The sequence below is a fragment of the Poecile atricapillus genome, chromosome 2 (genome assembly GCF_030490865.1).
Source record: "Poecile atricapillus isolate bPoeAtr1 chromosome 2, bPoeAtr1.hap1, whole genome shotgun sequence".
Lineage (NCBI taxonomy): Eukaryota > Metazoa > Chordata > Aves > Passeriformes > Paridae > Poecile > Poecile atricapillus.
This window is the reverse complement of record NC_081250.1, coordinates 44,028,082-44,047,349: the sequence shown is the minus strand read 5'-3', so window position 1 is coordinate 44,047,349 and position 19,268 is coordinate 44,028,082. Positions and strand designations below refer to the sequence as shown.

Genomic DNA, 19,268 nt, shown 5'->3' with positions numbered 1-19,268 from the left:
GCCCTGTTACCTCTTCAGAAGCCGGAAACCAAAGAGAAGAAGAAATTCCTGAGCTTAGGTCTTAGGGTGGTGTTCACAGGTTGATCTCACTTTTCAATGGTCAAAACTACTGTCAATTGTCAGAAATGGCCAGTTACTGGTGAGGAGAAAAACTCCTATCAGCTTCCAGTAGCTTTAACTTCCTTAGGTGTTTCTCTTTGTTTCTTAAGTACCAATCCATCACAAAGACATTATGAGAAAGACCTGTTGTAACAGGGATGTAGGATACAAGGATGTAGGAACAAAAGTTGGTTTTTTTTGCTACCAGGCCTTGCATAAGGAAGGGCAACTAAGGTAACAGGATATGTGTTTATGCAGAAGAGAAAACATATTAGGTAGCTAACAACAAAAGAGCTTTGAAGGAAAATGTGATTTTGTCTACTGCCAGAAGTCATGGCAAATACAATGCCATTTCTTAAATTATTCTTCATTTCCACATTCTTTATTTTTCGTGCCAAATGCTGCCCCTATCTCTAACAGGAAAGTGTCAGTGTCAAAAATGAGAGACATAGTATAACTGAAAATAAAAGTTAATTACTGTGGAAATTCAACTCCAGAGCTTTAATTAAAGCCTGACAAATGTATCATGGACCCCAGGCACCAGCATGTAGTACACCCATTAGAGAGATTACTCATCTTTCTATGGCCTCCCATGCTAACACAAAGGGAATATCAATCATGCCAGAAAATGGCTTTTCCAAATCAAAGATGCTGGGAATTATTCTATTACCTTTCTCATAGATAATTTTCAGAGTTGCTGAGAGGGATTTTTATGCAAGAAAGCAGCATGTTAGCGTAAATTTTTGCTTAATTGCTAGGTTAATGTTAAATTGCAGGTTTTCTTTTAGGAAAAATGGCAGCTGGTGAGCCCCTTTCTATAAACCTACATTTCCTCTGTAGCTTCTCAATATCTAAGTAGGTATGTGAGAAACGAACAGCTTCAAAATGACATGTGATGAAAAGAAGCAGAGGACACTGAGATGCTTGCAGCAATCCTCTCCTCATGGAGCCCACTGCAGTGGACTCCATCTAGAATTCTTTACCAAGCCCATGAATGTTTTTGCTGCCCTCCAACCAGCCTACTCCGAAGAAATATTTCCCCTGGAGTCCCCATTAAGAGCTGTTTGGGATGAGTCACCTACTCCCACAGTGTGGTCAGTATTGTGTTCATTTTTGGGGTTTAACCTTCCAGCCAGTTGCTGAGAGGGCATTGCTGAAAAAAGGAAGGCATTTCTTTTAGATATACTTTATAGCTCCACTGCAATATTTTCATTGTCTGCTGAGCACTCAGAAGCAATGAACAGTGCTGACAATATGATAGAGTAAGAGAGATGAACATTCTTGCTTTTATTTGCTTAATATTTAACGCTTGGGTTTGTAGGTGATCAAGAAGTAAAAGCAAAATATGCTCAGATCTCAAGAGTTGTTTTGTTACTCCTTCTGCTGCTAAGAGATTTAAATAAATAACTTTCTCTTTCACAGCCCAGGTTCTCCCCTCTTTGATCCTAAAGCAATAATCCCACATTTATGAGATTATTTTTTGTTGCCATGGAAATTAACGATGTAAGAAATTCAGCATTATCATTTCTGTATAGGCAGGCAAGATGCAGTCCTTTTGAAAGACAAGTATTTTCCAGACACCTCTCCCTACCCCCACCATCCTACACACAAGACAGGTCACAGCACAAGAAGCAGAAGACACATGCTGTGCACAGCACACCAGGTATGGCAAGATTCCTCATACAGGTCAGACTCACAGTACTTTTAGGACTGTAAGGAAAAATCCATCCCACTCCAGTGCCACACTAGACTTCATTTGTGGCACCATGAGCTTGATAAAAACTAGAGAGAGCAGTTTGTGGTAGTCTGGGATTGCAGGACCTTACCCTACAATGTAGTAATCTAAAATCACAGACTCCTTTCCCCAAAAAACCCAGTTTGAGATTATTAAAAGCACTTTATTAAAAGCCTCTTTGTTCTTTGCATATGTACTGAACAGCACCATAATCTGTGAAGTGGGACTTCAGTGTTTCAGCAATCTCCCCACTCATCCTGCAGTGAGACACTACTTACCAACACTGACTGGCAGACATCTCAGGCTTTAGTAAATCCACAAAGCCACTCAGGAACAAAGACACCCCCAAAGCATCCTGCTCTTATGTCTTGCATATGCTGGTGGCTGATAAGCTATAGCACACACAGTAAATTTGAAGTTGTTCCTCAATGAAGTATTGGACTAAACACCTTATTTTGTCTGTAAATTTACTCTTGGCTCTTAAAAGAGTTGCTGTTATGCATAGAAAGGACAAAAAGACAGGATTCAGAAAATTGTATTTTCATGCAATTTTTGAATCTGAAAAACATACATCCAGATCCCAGACATATCCAATGAGTTGCACTCTTATAGGAGTCAGTAAAAGAATTTGCACAAAGTTCCCCAAAATTACCCCACAGCACTCAGATCAACTCCCTGTTCTGGTAAGTTCCCTCTTCCACAGTGACCCAAGAGCTTGTTCCAGGGCTGGGGATAAAACCGAATTCTTTCTCCTACTCCTTTTGCACTAAATCCTTAATACATCCCCCTCCCAGGCTTGGCATGGTGTGAATAAAGTAATAATCACACGACAACATTGTCTATATATTTTTGGTTTTAAGTCTGTTTTAATAACAAGATATCCCAAAAGGACAGCAAGAAGAATCATGAGATTTCAAAACCCATACAATGTAACATCCAAGTAACAAAGAAGATTTCTTTACCCTCCTTTGCTATTCTCTCAGGTCTGACCTAGAGAGACCAAGAGGGGTAAAACTCCTTGTCTCTTCAATCCTTGGATGCATTGATGAGACAGGCAAGGTTTCAAGCCAACTGTGATGATGATTGTTAAGATGTGGACATCTGTTTGCTGAGACTGGCACATTTGTTTCCTCACAAATGAAAGGGCCGAAAGCAAGTCAGTTTTTAATCATCTTCATGGATTTATTTGACAGTAATACTCAAGAAACATAAAACTTACACAATCTAAATTCAGCTTTATAATTTTGCTGGTACAAAAAATGTTTTAGCTACAGAGAATTCATCTCTTGAAGCAGGAAACAGTTTCTTGACCAAGCTTTCTATTATTTCATTCTTTAGTGAAACAGGCTTAATTTAATAGCACAAATCTGAAGGGTAAAAAGGGACCTATGTTGAGTAACAATTCATATTTATCACTCTATTTATGTATTAATATCATACTTATCCAGTTTTCTGACCATTAGCCATGAGCACACATAGGAAAGTACCTGTTCCCCTTCTATTACTGGAGTAAATTGTACCTGGCTTTTGTAGATGCTTTAATCCAGGTATCAGTGTAGAGGTGATGCTTACAATTGACGTGATACATACACAGATTTACTTTTCTCCCTCACAATTTACTTCTTTACTTCCATGTTTATTTCTTGCTGCACTTTCAAGAAAGATGCAATCTCCAGTTCAATTTATTGAACAGCAGCTAAGAAACCTACAGTTAAGAGGTTCATGTAGAATGACCACAGACCACCTACAGCAACTACAGAAAATGGGCTTTAGCACCAAAGTGCACCCATTAGTGCAAATAAGCAGATATTACCATTCACTAGCAACAGCAGACAAACTCATGTCCTTCTCTACAACCACCACTGGGATTAACTCTACTGGGTTATTAAGAGTGCCACAGAATTTCCCTGCCCATATGGACAGATACAGACGTGAAGAACTCGATGCTGCTACCATACTGCTTGGGTTTCCTTCTCTGTGGCCCAGGTGCTGATCTGCCCATCACACATCAGAAGAAACAACAATCTTTCTCCCTTTTCAAAGGAAAAGCTGTTTAGCAAAACAGAAGCCCCTTGTAACTGAGGTTGTCAAGCCAGAGCTATTCCCAAGTGCTGAGATCACAAGATGTAAAGAATTTACTTGAAGTGGCCAAATTGCTTTCCCAAAATAAAAAGACCCCTAATACTCAGAGAGGCCACATTTGTCTGTGTTTACAAATGTTCCCCCAGCCAAGCTATGATATCTGAACATGAATACACTGTAATTCTGATAAGAGATAGAAAGATTAATGTACTTTAAATCCCAAGGGAAATCCCTCCCGATATTGTTTCGAAAAGATTAGAAATCAGCTTTTTCCCCCCCTCCCCCGTGGTTGCCACTATTCCTTAGCAACAAAACTAGTCTGCTGAACATGGTTGTGCTATAACACATTCCAGAAATAACTAGCAGGGCTGGCATTGTTTGGACTAACAGGGGAAAACTAATCAGGTCATTTGCTGTGTGCTAGTGCTCTCCACCTGCTGACCACCTGCACGTCCCCAGGACAAGCCAAGAAATACCCACATACACTCACACTGAGTGTGTGTGTACTTAAACATACAGACATGTATTTGAGGAGTATGTATAAGGAGCGATTTTCCACAGCTCTTATGTGGGGGATGGAGATGGAGGAGGACAAAACAAAGGCTTTCTTTTGTCTCTAACAGAAAACAGTAGGAGTTCTGCTGAAGCCCCAAGTGCCTTTCCCACCCACCCAAGAGTTCCACAATGGCCAGGAAGAACCTATGTCCTTGTCCTCCAGACAGCATAAGAACCACCCTCTGTCCCAAACTGCAAACTCCACTCCTAAGGAGTGGAGACAATGCAGAGAGGAGCTTACACTGTATTCCCACATTCCTTCATCTTTACAAAACTGCGGATATAGCAGCTCCCAAAACCACTGTGCTAATGCAAAAACTCCCTTGTTGCAGTGTTTGGAGACTTTGTTTCTCACTTTTCAGAGCTTGCCAATGAGATGGGGTTCCAGATCAGCTCATACTACAGAATCCAAATGACACATCACTTAAATAAAGAGCTGCTTGCAATTGATCATAAAGGGCAGGATTTATTTTTTGTTAAGAAAATTACCAACATTTTGAATATTTTTCTGTTCCACACTGTGGTAAGGAATTTACACTTAGAATTGCAGTGGGCAAAAAAAGGAAAAACAAAAAAAAAACCCAACTAACCAAAAATAACCAAACAAAAAACCAAAAGAAACAAACAAACAAAAAAACCCAAAAAACACCCAGAAAAAAAATCCATAAACTCTAAACAAAACCTCGTCTTGGATCTAGAAAAGTACCAGCTCAAATTTTTGCTTTATCTGATTCAACCAGGGACTTGAATCTATAGATCCTCCAGCTTCTCACACGAGTCTACATCAGGAGGGCATTACATACCCTGGAGAGGGACATTCTTTGTCTTACATTAGACCTGACAAACAGATATTAGGTGAAATGGCTGTGTATTTTAGTAAGACAACACTTTCCACTTTCCTTTCAATGCAAAAGTATTTTCTGATAAAATATATTACATTTTTAACATCAAGGCTTGTTGTAATTCATATCTAAGAGGTCCAAGCTCGGTGCCAACAGGAACACTGACTGCCTGCACATGCACAAACAAAACACATGCACAGACAAAATTGCATCTGTGGCAAATGCTCTGCCATGAAGTAAATGTATGTAAACCATAATGCTACACTAACAAAGTATGGACAAATACCAACAAAACATGTACAAAATTCAAGAGAACATAGCCAGGCCCTGCTAAGTAGTGCTTCATCTGTTCTAGCTGATGGCACGACCTGAGGATTTTCTCTCAGTGTTTTCAATGCTGTCTGTGCTACTAACATGCTACCATTACACTGAATGGCACTGTGGTACACTGAATTCAAGGCCAAAAAAGAGGGAAGGAGGGAAGAAAATTTAGCAGATTTTAACTTACTTTGATTTGTTTTTTAGAGGCATGGGATAAGTTGTTTTCTCTCACCCTCAGCCCAGAAGAAGTGGCTGAAAAGCAGAGAGAAGCATAAATCAGATGCTGATTTATGAAAGTTCAATACACCTGCCACTACCAGCCAGAAGCTTTCCTTTCTGTTCTGACTCACACAATGCCTCAAGGTGCAATCCAGCTTACTGCACATAAACCCCTTCATTTTGAATTTTACACATTTGCTGCTTCATAAAAGGGTTCAGTACTTCCCTACCAATGAACCGATACTGACACGCAAGTAAACTTGGGTTTCTAGAAGTGACTGAGCCTCTCTGAGGTGCTTCACAACATGCCTCAGCTTAGTGGGCTGTGACGCACATCAAGAGCCAAGTTGCTGTGTGCTGTTATATATTCTACATACCCTGCAGCATTTCATCCTTGAGACAAGAGTCTCCAGTGTGATGGTGCCTCCAGGGGAGAGGCACACAGCTAAAACACAGAGCAGCGTGTTGGATGCCCCCACACTCAGGTGTACCTGAAATTGTGGCAGCCATGAACCAGTTAACAAATAAATCGCTGTATAAATTAAAAGATAGCTGTTAAAAGTCTCCTCTTTCCTTGAATAGAAAACCCTTCAATTACAAAGACTTGCTCTATTCACACAGAAATTATATGTAAAAATCCGACTTTCAACTTTCCATTAGTAATAAAAGATAGTTTTATTTGTTATGGCATATTATACTTTCTGTTAATTTTTATTTACTCACACTATTTCAAAACAGCCAGTTGAAATCTAGCAATGTTAAATGCATTTTTGTAAGAAAAAAACCCCTCCAAAACCAAACTAACCAAGCAGTCAAGTTTCAGGCATCTCTTTGGAAGAAAAGACACAGTAAAATAAAATATCAGGTGTCTGGTCAAAATCAACATATGTTTACTGAAATCAGTGGGACCACAGTGACTCCTAAACACCCCAGAAATCCTCCCCAGTATTGCTTGTACCCATTAAAAAGGGGTCAGGAAAGGAGTGGAGAGGGGAGAAGAAGGAAGATTATTTAAAGAGCTGAAAAAATTCCACTAAGAATTTAACCTTTTGGTGGCCTTTTCTTAATTGAAGCTTTGCCAGTTAGTACCAAAAGCATAAAAACAGCAATGGTGAAAGAACCTTTTATATACTTTCTTGTATCACATGGAGGGTTATTAACATAAGTAGCATTAACATCTCCTAAAGCCTACTTGTGTGTTCTGATGATTTACTCCTTGGCTTGTGTATTTAACTAAGCCAGTGCTCAGCACTCCCCTCCCAGTGACTCAAAGTCACAGCTCTGTGTCACAGTCATGGACTGTTTGCTGTCTTAATCTGAACTATTTTTCACACTTGTGCTAATTACAGAAATAAACACAATTATATGTCAAAGAAATATAAAGAATACAGTGTATCATCTTTTTTTTTTTTTACTAATACAGGATTTGTAGGGGTCTTATTTTGCTTCAGCTGATTTAGAGATTCATGAGATGAAATTCAGGTCCTTCAATAACTTATACAAAGAGAAATGAAATTCATTCTAATGAAATATGATGAGTTTTCAATGAAAATCAGTATTTTAACTGATTCTTTTCAGTAACACTAAACTGCAATACACACTAGCATAGAATCTCAAAAGATTTGATACTATCAAATTACTGAGTACATTATATGCTAAAAAGTTACCAATAGAGGAAAATACCCTTAATGTTTTATTTTCTTTTTCATGGAGTTGAACTGGAGTAGCGCTCCAAAGCATTTTTCCAAAAGCTCCCGTATATATCCAGAGGAGCCTGAGGTCAAATTTTTCCACTTAAAAGATCTCTGGTGTAATTGTCATTGACTTCATGAGGGTCAGATTTTGGATTTACAGGATTTTTGTGTATAAAATACTATTTCTGTTTCCAATTAAATCAATAGGGAGCATACTTACGGTAGACTTGGGATTTAAATATGAATCAGATCATTAAATGCACATCACAACAAGAAAAAAAGGATTATCTTTCCTTTTTCCATTCTATGAGTAATAGCAATTGAGGTCATGAAAATGTGACCTGTCTGAAATATGTCTTGGGGATGCTTTCAGTGAAGAATGGATTATTGCAGCCCACCTCTTTATTTCATAATCTAAGGTAACAATCAGAAATCAACAAGCATCTTAGGTTTCTTCTTGAAGGATGGCTAACGAAATACCGAGAATATTTATTAAAAATAGAAAGCTAGCACCTGTCAATTTGAGAAAATGGATCAAGTGCTTAACAGGTTACATTTAACCTGGAATTCAAGAGCCATGAAAATGTCTAAACTGAACACAAAGGAGATTTTAAAACTAATGGAAATGTAATCAGTTCTTTTTTTTATCCTCCAGGATTCTGTTATATTGCTCCAGACTGCTCCCACTATCTCGTGTCTCGGAAGCTCAATCTTCTCATGCAAAAGCTTTGATCTACATGTTCTTTGCTAAGTAGTTTCAAGTATTAAAAAATTAATAACCATGCAGTGTATTTTCCCTCGCCTAATTCTGCATGCTGTATGGTTCTTCAGAAAATCAAACATTATCTGTCAGACAAATGGCACCACGGTTATTTGGAACATTTGATTTGGCAGTTTTCTAGCAATTCAGTCGTATTTTCAATTATGGTAATGTAATACTGAAAACACTGGCATTGTCTGGCAACCACAGACAGTTTTCTGGAACAGCATGAAAGAAAACAGGCGCACCCAGTTGTCCTGGCAAGAGTGAAGTGGACTGGTTACTACCCAGTCCACATGGTGGGAATAAGCTGCAACACCACTCTTTTGTTCAGCTGCGGCAGGGCATCTTCTGAACTTCCACAGCCTACATACAATGTGTGGTCTGTTGATCATTTAACAGCGATATAACTCCAAGAATCTGTCCTGTTTCATCCAGACAGTAGTAGTAATAAACATGGCTACTTGGAAAGTATTTGTATCCTGTGCTGTATACTATATATATATATGTATATACACACACTATATATATATGTATATATACTATATAAAAGTATAAACTTTTAATTAACAGCTTGGAAATGAAGCAGTCGCAATTGTCCTATTCCTCAACAGATCCAGAGTCCTAGTGGTGGCATTTCATTGCAGCACTGAGGAAGTTAAATGAAAGTGGGGTTTATACAGATCATCCATTTTCAAAGGATCACAGTTATTGTAGGATAAAGGAGGCGCTCCTCCCTGGGCAGCTGGGAATCTGCTGGTGTCTGAGGCGATCTCACCCTGCCGTGCTGTGACTACTCAGGGGCTGATGAGAAAATCACCATCACCACCTCCAGCAAGAGAGGTTTCGAATATGGAGCCTTCTACATGGGAGCAGAGATGCATGAACGCTTGAACTGAACTCCATGGAATGAGCTGCTCTACAGAGCCTGGTAGTTCCAAGCTACATCTATTAAGCAAGTAGTGTAGCCCAACTGGAGTAGTTTTGCATGACAGTGTTGCTAAAGATCCAGCAACCACATCCTGCATGTTTCAGGGCAGCTTACTTGGGACAAGCTTTGCTTTAGTCTCCCATGGATTGAGTAAGAGAAATTTGCATACAGAGCTGCAGCTTCTGTTTTAGTTTCCAAAATGAAATCCAAAACTAGTCCAATTTACAAGCACCAGGACTGTTGTGAATGAAAGCGTAAGAAGTGCAGACAAGATTATCATCAAAACCAGATTCCTAAACCAAACTTGAACACTAGTGCAGATGTACCCTCCACTGTCTACCTTTCTTTTTCAATGGGGCTGATCACTGAAAACACAGATGTGAGGTCACAGCAGAAGCACATTCAAGGAAGATGTTTGCAGCTGGGTCAGAATGGATGGGTTTTCAGCTTCTGCCTCAACAGAGGTAAAGTTACTGAGTTTGTGCCATGACTGAGGCTTCCAGGTATACCATGAAAATGGAAATTTTCCCCAAATTTACTCTTTATGTCCCCCCATAACCATAAATAAACTGAGGTAATTGTACTAGCTATTGAGCAGGGAGCTGTAGAGCCTGCCAAGGAGGTGACCCAGCATGCGGTGATTGCTGCCGCTGGCTACGGAATAGCTGCAACTGTTCTCTCCTTTATTTTTCAGTCATAGCTGAGGGACATATACAGTGCTCACAATGCACTCTACTATTGGGGAAAAGAAAACAAATTCCTGTCATGTTCAAAGGATGAAAAACAGAATACATAAGAACAAATAAGGGAAAGAGCTACTTTAATGTAGTCTTTGAATTTCTTAAGCTAAAGCAATATGCCCTATCCTGCAGCTCTTGATATCCTTGCTAAAGCCACTAACACAAGAACAAGAAATCTGAGCCTCAGGATATATATGCAATTTAAAACAAACTTTCAAAAACATTATAGCAGAGGACACTAGGAGGAATGCTTAATAGCATAGCAGAGCCACATGGATGATGCAAGTAACTCCTTTATTTAACTGCCTGATCGTAACCCGCTGTGGCATGAATCCACTGCTAAATGCCTAGATTTTCTCTGCCAGCCACTCTATCTAATAGTTATCCTTGACCTTTGTGTATCAAAATGCTTGCTAGTTTACTGACTTCTCTCATGTTAACTTCAGCATTCACAAAGGTAAAACTCCTTTCCAAAGAAGCTAGCAGGGATATTTTCGCTTTTGAAAATATTCTCTTCTCTTATTAAGTGACAATTAAGTTGCAGAAAAATCCCACTGATGTAACAGCAGTGTTGCCTGAACTGAGATGCTGAAGAGTATCAACTCACTAGGCCATTGCCCACATATGCTGTATTTCAAGATAAAAAAGTACACTTATCCCATGAAAAATTACAGCTTCTCCATAACTCTTCTTGTCATCCAGAGGATTTCTGAGTAGCAACATCAAAAACTGCACACTCACAGGACACCATTTTTCACAGTAAACCCATTAAAGCTGAATTTGTGCTCCTTTTCAGGTCTTTCGTGGTGGTCACCATATTTCAGTCTTTCAACTACAGCTGACATGTCTGCAACCACCTAGTTCTTGCTGTTTCAGACAAACACACTGTAATATCTAAAAACCCAGCACTTCTGCTTTCTTTTAGAGACCTCTGTCAGGAAGAGGCCACCTCATGCCAACCAGTCAGACACATGTGAGGAAAACACACTGAATGTGTGTCAAAAAAGGTCCAATTTGACGGATGTTTTCAACTGCCCCTTTTAACACATCCTGCTCCCAATGCCAGAGAACAGAGCTGCCCACAGCACCAGAGCTTTACTGAAGTCAGGTGTTTCTCCAGCCCCTAAGGTATCTGAAAAACAAAATCACCCACCTCCCACAACTTTGTGCAGCTGAGAGAGAATGACTGTTCTTCACAGCCAGGTACTGCCTGCAATAACCAAGCGCTATGTCAGTGAATGCTCCTCTCTGGCAAACCATCTAACATTGGCACAATACAGCTTTCCATGCCAAATCTTCAACCTAGGTATATGAACTAGCACAATAAATTTTTTTCACTCTGCTCTGGCTACTATTCAAGCATCATTTACTGAAAAGGTCCCAGATTTAATCACCTAAGTCTTGTGCATAAAGGCATAATTTTTGGGGCACTTTTCCTGCAGTAAGTTGAGCCCTTCCAATTCCCGTTACAGCTAAATGGAGGTGAAGGAGGTCCTTATAAACCAAAATATTCAAATGATAGATCATTATTCCTTATAAATGTTCTGGGTAAAAGAGAAACCAACTCCTTCATACAGGTTGATTTAATGAAATATAGTCAAATAGCTTTATATTTATAAAACAGTATTTTATATTTATAAAATAATATTTAATGAAATATAGTCAAAAGACAGCCCTTCTTGGTACTTGAGATCTTCTGTCTATTTGGCTTTTTACCTATTTTACAGCAAAGGAAAAAAATCAAAAAAATCTTTTCTCTGCCACTTTTACATGAGCATTGCATGTCATCTCCTAACTTGACAGTCTGATGGCAAGTAAAATCAGCAAGAATGTTAACCATTCACCACTGCTGATGGCAATCAGCCTTGCTAATTTGAAGGGAAAAGTCAAAAAGGAGACAAGGGTTTTAAATATGGTGTTTAAAGGTTCTATCCACACAGGGTAGCACCTTTTAAAAATTATGTTGCTGATATGCAAACAGAGGAAAAGAACTGGCTGTCAGTTTGTTTCAATGCCACATGGCTAGGAGACCAGACGCATGAGAATATTTCCAATTCATGGAAAATATTAATCCTCTTATACATAAGTTTGTATAATTTCAGTAAAATAAATATGTAAATAGGCAAGTCTTAAAGTCTTTAGCAGGTACATACAGGTCATCTATTTGAGACACTCTGGATTTTTCTAGGATTGACTGTGGCTTCAGTCACGAGCTGTAATGCTGGCTCAGGATGCTCCATCTTGTAATTAAAGGCTTAATCTCCTCTTAGTCATCTGGGCAGTTGTAATGAAATATGCCAGTTACTCCCTACTCTTGTTTTGGAAAAATGCCCAGCAGATTACAACAGCAACAAAATTAAATTATCCATTCTGTACATCCACTTCACAGCACACTCATATTGTCCTTTACCAGTCTTGCATTAAAGCAAGATATATTAAACTAAAACAGCTTTCCCTGTTTTTCAGATTTCATTACCCTTCAGCAAAAAAATAAGAGTCTTGCTCAGGACTCAGTATGTCACTTTGCTTTTCTGACATGTCGCTTCACACTTTAGTTGAGACACAGCTTTCTGCAGCACTAGGAAGAACACATTTTAGCTGTTACACATTGGTGACGAAGCAATATTAACCACAGACTCTTATGTCATTTAAAAATTAAATAACAAGGGTATAAAATATTCTCAGAAGCAAGATATCTTTCCCCAAACATACTCTTATACCATCTGGCTTTGACCACACTGTCATCTTCTTTCCTCTCCCTTTCTCCCTGCTTTTCCTTTCCTGCTCTATGTACTGCAGGTGCCAGTGACAAGTCCAAGCCACATTCGGGTAAAAAAAAGGCTGAAACAAAATTACAGTAACAGGTCAAAAATTATAAAATGAGGGAGGAAAAGGTATGCAGCAGCTGTTTGCTGGCCTCTGAAAATGTTCAATGGCTCAGCTGAACTGAGGGAGATCACATCTTACACATAAACACAAACATTTCTACTGGTCTAGGCTGAGAAGTTATCAGTCACATCCTGCTGCATTGGATCTAGCAAAGTAAAGGGTCCCATCAATACCAAATGCTATGACTACCTCAACAAAGCATCCCCAGTTTCTGCCTGGAGCGTTGCAGTGAAGATTCACCTCTTTTTACACAGACCAGAATGCAAGTTTTTGGTACCACTGACAATCCCTGAACAGATGTGGGACATGAGGCTCAGTGTTCTTAGCGTAAAGACTACATTGGTTAAGCCAAAATTTAGGTGCATATTGAAAATCCATTCTACACTAACAGAACACATTTGTAACTGCCCTTCTGCCAGTAGCACCAAGAACAGAATTAGTGAACTACAGCTGGCTGGTTTTAATAAGAAAAGGTGAAAGACAATCATAAATGCAATAAAAATCTAAATACCAGTGGTATTGATTAAGTCTATTTTTGGAGCAAAGGCATTTGCATTGTTTGTGATCCTGAGAAAGGAGGAGCAGCAGAGTGTTTCAGTAAGCCCTCCTGGACTGAGTGAAATCACTATTTTAAGGGACTTACCTTAAAACCATTTTATTTCTTATATTCTGCATTAAGGAATAGATTATGCCTTCAATTTGCTTAAAAAAAAAATGAAATAAAACTGTTTCATTTGTTCTGAATTTACAAAAGATCACAAACCATACTGTTCTGAAAATTGATCTGATAGCACACGCATCTATGCAGTGACAGGCTCATGCAAAGCCCTTTCTCAAAATCCTTCAACTCCTCAGAAGGACAACATGGGGAGACACTTGGCATGTGTACTCTAATCTAGAATAGCTGCTGTCTCACAGCCCATCTTCAATGATGTTACGAAGTGCCAGTATGGAAGGAAGTCGATAAAAACCAGATGGACCTGTTTCTCTGTCGTGAACCATTCACACACAGAAGTGGGACAGGCTTTTCAGCAATGCTCAGCTCACACAAGCCCTGCTGCTAACAAGGAACCAGGCTTCAGGGTTGTAGCAATCACAGATGTACAACACTACACCAAAAACTCCAGTATCAAGTTAAAAAGTTGCTCCAGAGCTTCATCTGTTGACAAATATTCATACATATTTACATTCCAAGTCTGGTCTTTCCCCTTTTCACAAAGATATTACAAGCAATTTTAGCCAGCACAGTGTTTGCAGAGTGGAATCCCACATGATTTTAACCAGCAGAACAAAACCCTAGTGTTTACATTCAGATCTTTGTAAATGCTTTTATGTGACAAAGATGGCCAAACTCAATGACTGATTTCTTATAAAGGCAGACAAACATGAATACCCTCGGGAGGATCGGGGAGATGACAGTCATTAAGCAGACATACATCAAGACCAAATGAATGCCTTAATGAGAATGGGAATTACCCTTCCTTTTGTGAGTTTTTATTCCGCTCCTACTCAGCTTCCACCAAAATGATTTTGATGATGTTATTAAAAATCACAGGTTCTTACAGAAAATGGTCTCAGTAAGTCTCAAGGCAGCTATTTTGACTCCTTAGTAAGGGCCAAATTACCTTGTTGCAAAATGATTGCTTCTGCAACCAATAAAAGTGACTGTGGGACTGATGCAACAAACAGTAGTTCTGGAGAAGCTTCCAAACAATTCATGTTTAATTTAGGAATTTGGACAGTGAGTTTGACATTTGATTAAATCTGAATTTCCAAATTAAACAATCTAAAGAGCATTAAATTAACAACAGCATTATATCTTGCCAGTGACATAACAACTCCCAGTGCCTCCGCGGGTATTGTTAGGCACCAGCAGTTGATCAGAAGTCCTGATAAAGCTCAGAGACAACTGTCCCCAGACTGATTAAATGCAGGTGCTTTTTACATCTGGTTTTCAGAGCCTGCACAAGCCTATCATGCATCACAGCTGAGACTCCACTGCTGTTCTGCCACTCTTTTTAAATAAGCCCACTGATCACTCCAGAGGCAAAGGTGTTCAGCTTCAGTCCTCACTCCTGACACCCTGCCCCAGCTGAATTTGGCATTTATCTCATATGCAAGTATTTGAAAATGTATGCAAGTGCTCACAAAGACAGGGTCTAGCAGCAGATGTCCAGTGTTTCAAATGATAGCATGCTCAAGCCAGAGCAGGGGAAGCCAACAGACAGGTGTTCTGACTCCTCCGTGCTGCCAAGTCTGCCCCATTAAGGAAACGAGGCTGAAGGCCATCAGTGCAACAGTCAAAACTTAATCGCCAAATGTGTCTCTGTTCTAAATACCTCTCACCAGCTGGTTACTACTTATCCCCTGATGGTGTCTGGGCACATTCCCTCCAAAAAAGCAATCAAGCTCTTCTGATGTGGTGTGAAAAGCCAAGTCTGTTCCTTCCTCAGTGTATGAACACATGATCCACCTACAAAAAGTTCGCAGAGCAACAAAAAGAAATGCTCAGAAATTCATTCTTCCATGTTGGGCTGGGAAAACTGCACAACCAGGGCTGAGATTTTGCTTTTGTCATCAGGAATTTTTTCCAGTGAAGCAGAGGCAACATTACTGCCCTCCTCATCTGCCCCTGCAACTGCCACATGACATCACACCAAATTCCTCACTACTGGAAACTGGCTGCAGCTCCATGGATTCTGTGGAAAATGTAGTCCAAATCAGGACTTTTCATGGCCCTGCTTCTGCATATGTGTTGTCTCACTCATAACCAAAGGATGGGTTAAGAACAGATAAACCACGTTTAATCAGCTTCTTCAAAACCAAAAAGGCTTGTGTTTGGTCTTTTTTATGATTAGGCTTGATCATCTTAAAGGTCTTTTCCTATGTAAATCATAGATATCCTATGATTCTGGTTTTTTAAGAGAACTTATGGGTTTAATGGTACTTTTGTACTTCCCCTGCTAGAGTCCCTGCCTCTATGGAAAAATACCTAGGCTTGGGCTCAATTAAAAAATAAGGATTTGAGTTTGCTGCATATTTCAGGGAGGGACTTTGCTTAAAACATTCAGTCCTTGAGTTAGGGAACAGTCACTGCCAGCACAGGAATGCAGAAAAGTGGTCCAAGAGTGTAAACAGCAAACCTTGGTCACATACACAATTTTTGTTACTAGGAACTTAAACACACACTTCACCTCTTTTGTTCCTTTTTATCCAAGCATCCAGATTAACCTTGAGTACTAAAAAGAGATATTCCAACTATGAGGTAGTGTTCTGAGTCAAATAGAAGCAATTCTTACATTTTTAGCACTGTTGCTAAGATATCTGTAAATTATTTAGAGAGGGAAAAAAGAAAAGCTGATTTTTTTTTTATGACTTCTGTTTAGTTTTTCCGCCTTCCCCACTTGGTACACGGCTTTTTCTCATCTACCAGAAGAATGTTAGTTATTTTCCAGCCTATGGGAGATATGCTTAAATTTTGTTTAGAAATCACAAAGCAGGAGGATTGTCTTTTTATCAGAGTAGTGTACTGGGACTCAAGAAATCTTGGCTCATTCTCTACTCTAACAGAAATTCTCTTTTTTACATTTGGCAAAATGCTTTATTTCTCCACACTTCTGAAAACAACACTACTGCTCTGTTATCCTGTGTGAATAGTGAAACCCCATCTGAAAAAGGGAGATACCATTTCCTTTTTGTTACCCATCTTCTTGCCTGATTGTACTGCAGTCTCTGCAGGATTGGGACTTTTCCCCACTATGGGGGAAATAGCACTAGAAAACAGTGCACTCTTAGCACTAAGAAGCCAAAATTACTGGGGAAAAGTAACTGTGAAAGCTCCAAAATCAAGTCCTGGAGTCCTCATTCTGACAAAACACTTCCTGCTACTAAGATGTCAGACTTCAGACATAAATAAGGGAGGCATTATTTTATCAACCAAGCTGGTAATGTCTTCTCAGTAATAAAAGTAGAGGTGGAACCCAGTTTGGAAACAAATCTGTGATGAGAAAGGGACGTAGAGCCCTGCCTGACTGACGAATTATGGTTTTCCATTATTCACAACAGAGGATTCCATATGAAGACAACCGCATAGGAGGGAGTTTAATTTATCCTACATTAGGATTCAAATTGTTCAGAGATAGACTATCACTGATTTAACTTCACTCTACAAGATATCACGGCCTATGATTTAATTGGCCAATTACTTATCCCTGATGAGAAACTGGTGAGAATGCTGTGCCTCATACATGAAGCAGTGGCTGTAGTAAAATGTGGATGAAATGTGCAAGTCTAAATCAGAGCATTTTATCAATCATTTGCAAAGCTGACAGGTTTAATGGGTTTGGAATGATGAATATATTGGCATTTTGTTATTTGTCACAAACTAATAGAAAGCCCTATTAAAGTTATGCAAATTCTCTACCCAGCATAAACAAATGATGATCCATATTCATATTTGCCTCAGGAGGAATAAAACACATACATTAACTCATTAGTTGGTTTTTCTGGATAATACTTCACACAAAGTGTGTGGAAATTAATTTTTGTAAATGGCTAACTACTTCCCAGTGTTTTTAACCAGTGTGCTGAGGTAAACCAAACCTCCCTTAGACTTTGGAGTCGTGAATTGGACAAGATGCTGCCATTTGGAGCACACAACAAGTTCCTGGGCCATCATCATTCTCTAGGCGCCCAGCAGTCAAGGAAGAATTTATTGATGTCTGAATGTAAAGCCCCAAGGATGACTGAGAAAAAATGGAGATCTTGAAAGGAAGAAAGTAATGTTTCAGTTTTGAGGCAATTTTCTGTCTGTCCTGCCCCCATGAGATGCAGTTCAGACAGAGGTTGTTGCACAGGTATTTTTATTGTGCTGAAAGGCCTCATACAGAATTACTGTGCAGGATTAGGCTGGGTAAAGCCCAATTTTGCCTGTGTATAAGAAAAGTGGGTGACAAGAACACCTACAGAAGAACACTGGAGCATACGAGCCCACACATGAACAGTTATGTGCTTTAATATACTCTTTTGAGCAATATGTTCACCCAGCATGTGCACTCTTTGTGGTAAAATGCATTATTTGCTCAATCCACTCCAAAAAAACCTTTTGTTCTCATTTCTGTGTCCATCCAATTTATCTCCCTAAGGGATCAGGATATTTCTATCTCTTATGCTGCACTTTACAATGGCCGAGCAATTCCAGCTCCATTAGGAGTTGACTGTTCATACAGCCTCGGGAGAAGGGCCCCAAGTGACTACTAGGTGCAGAACAAGAAGACACCTCTGCTCCTTGGGCTGTAGGAAGCGAGCAGAGGCCAGTGGATTTCCAATGTCCAGGCAATGCCAAACTAGCATAAGATTCATGCTAACCTCTGATCCTTGTTTTCCCCATTGCCTCCTGATGGTGATGGGCCATCTCATTTATTGTGCCTGAAGAGGAAAGCATTATCCTTCCTAAAGCCAGAGGGAAGGATCTGCAGGTACAAGCAGCTTTGCTGCTTTATCACTGAAGGGGAATATACCACACCTTGGAATTGAGTGGTCCCAGTAATTCACATCAGTTTCTGGGAATGCAAAGAGGAAGGGCCTGTGGTTTACCTTATTTTTCAGGTGGTATAGCTGCAAACATTTCCATTGCAGGCAACAGAAAATAATAATAATCCTTAATATTCTGATGATTCACAACTTAAACTAAATACATCTTCGATGCTTAGCTCCATCCTGCAGTGCATGATATTTGGGCTTTTGCTTGAAACAAGGTGATACCATTGGAAATGATTATACAGAGGAGATATTTCAAGGAAAACTGCTAAAGAAGGGAAAGCCTTACAGAGGTCTTCTAGACAGATGTGCAGAATATGTCAAGTGAAATGAAGCTTTTAACCATGCACCTTTGGCTTGTTCAGTGCCTGGAGAAGGAATGTCTGAAAACACAACAGGTGCTAGGCTGGTAGTGATCTGTGTGTGTTTAGAGCCAGTCAGTCTCCTCACCATCCTCCTGCACAGGCCTGTTGACTGTGCAAGGGAAGTCTCTGGAAATTAATGAAGAATGTTTCAGGCCTGTCAACTTAGTTAAACTTCTAGAGCCCCACTGCACTGGCATCCAGAAAAGACCACTGAAGCACATAGCTTCAAACAACCTTGGGCTGTGGTCAGTTCACTTCTTTAAATGAGGGAATCTTACTTAAAAGTAAGCAGAGGATCTCCACGGGCCTTGAAGGAGGCTCTTAATACATTTTGAAATGCAAAAAAAAATTTCAAAATTTCAAGTGTTGTGCTTATGGGATTTCCACATTATCAAATTATTGAGGTGAAGTGGTGTCTAGGGAGAAGGCAGAATTTCAGAATTGCATACTGCCAGCGCTTTAAAAAATTTCTGCTACTACTGTGCAGGATAAGAATCT

General features: G+C 39.6%; 1 protein-coding gene across 2 annotated transcripts in view; it reads right to left on the bottom strand.

Moving 5' to 3' along the window:
- The window catches only part of TMEM108 (transmembrane protein 108), a 165,222-nt gene that overhangs the window by 107,006 nt on the left and 38,948 nt on the right, over positions 1–19,268 (bottom strand). Inside the window, exon 3 of one of the 2 annotated variants that reach the window (XM_058833572.1) lies at positions 5,822–5,886. The exons of the other annotated variant lie outside the window; for it this stretch is intronic. The gene's annotated coding sequence lies outside the window, so the exon portion shown is untranslated. The remainder of the gene's footprint in view (positions 1–5,821; positions 5,887–19,268) is intronic. 2 annotated transcript variants of the gene reach the window in all.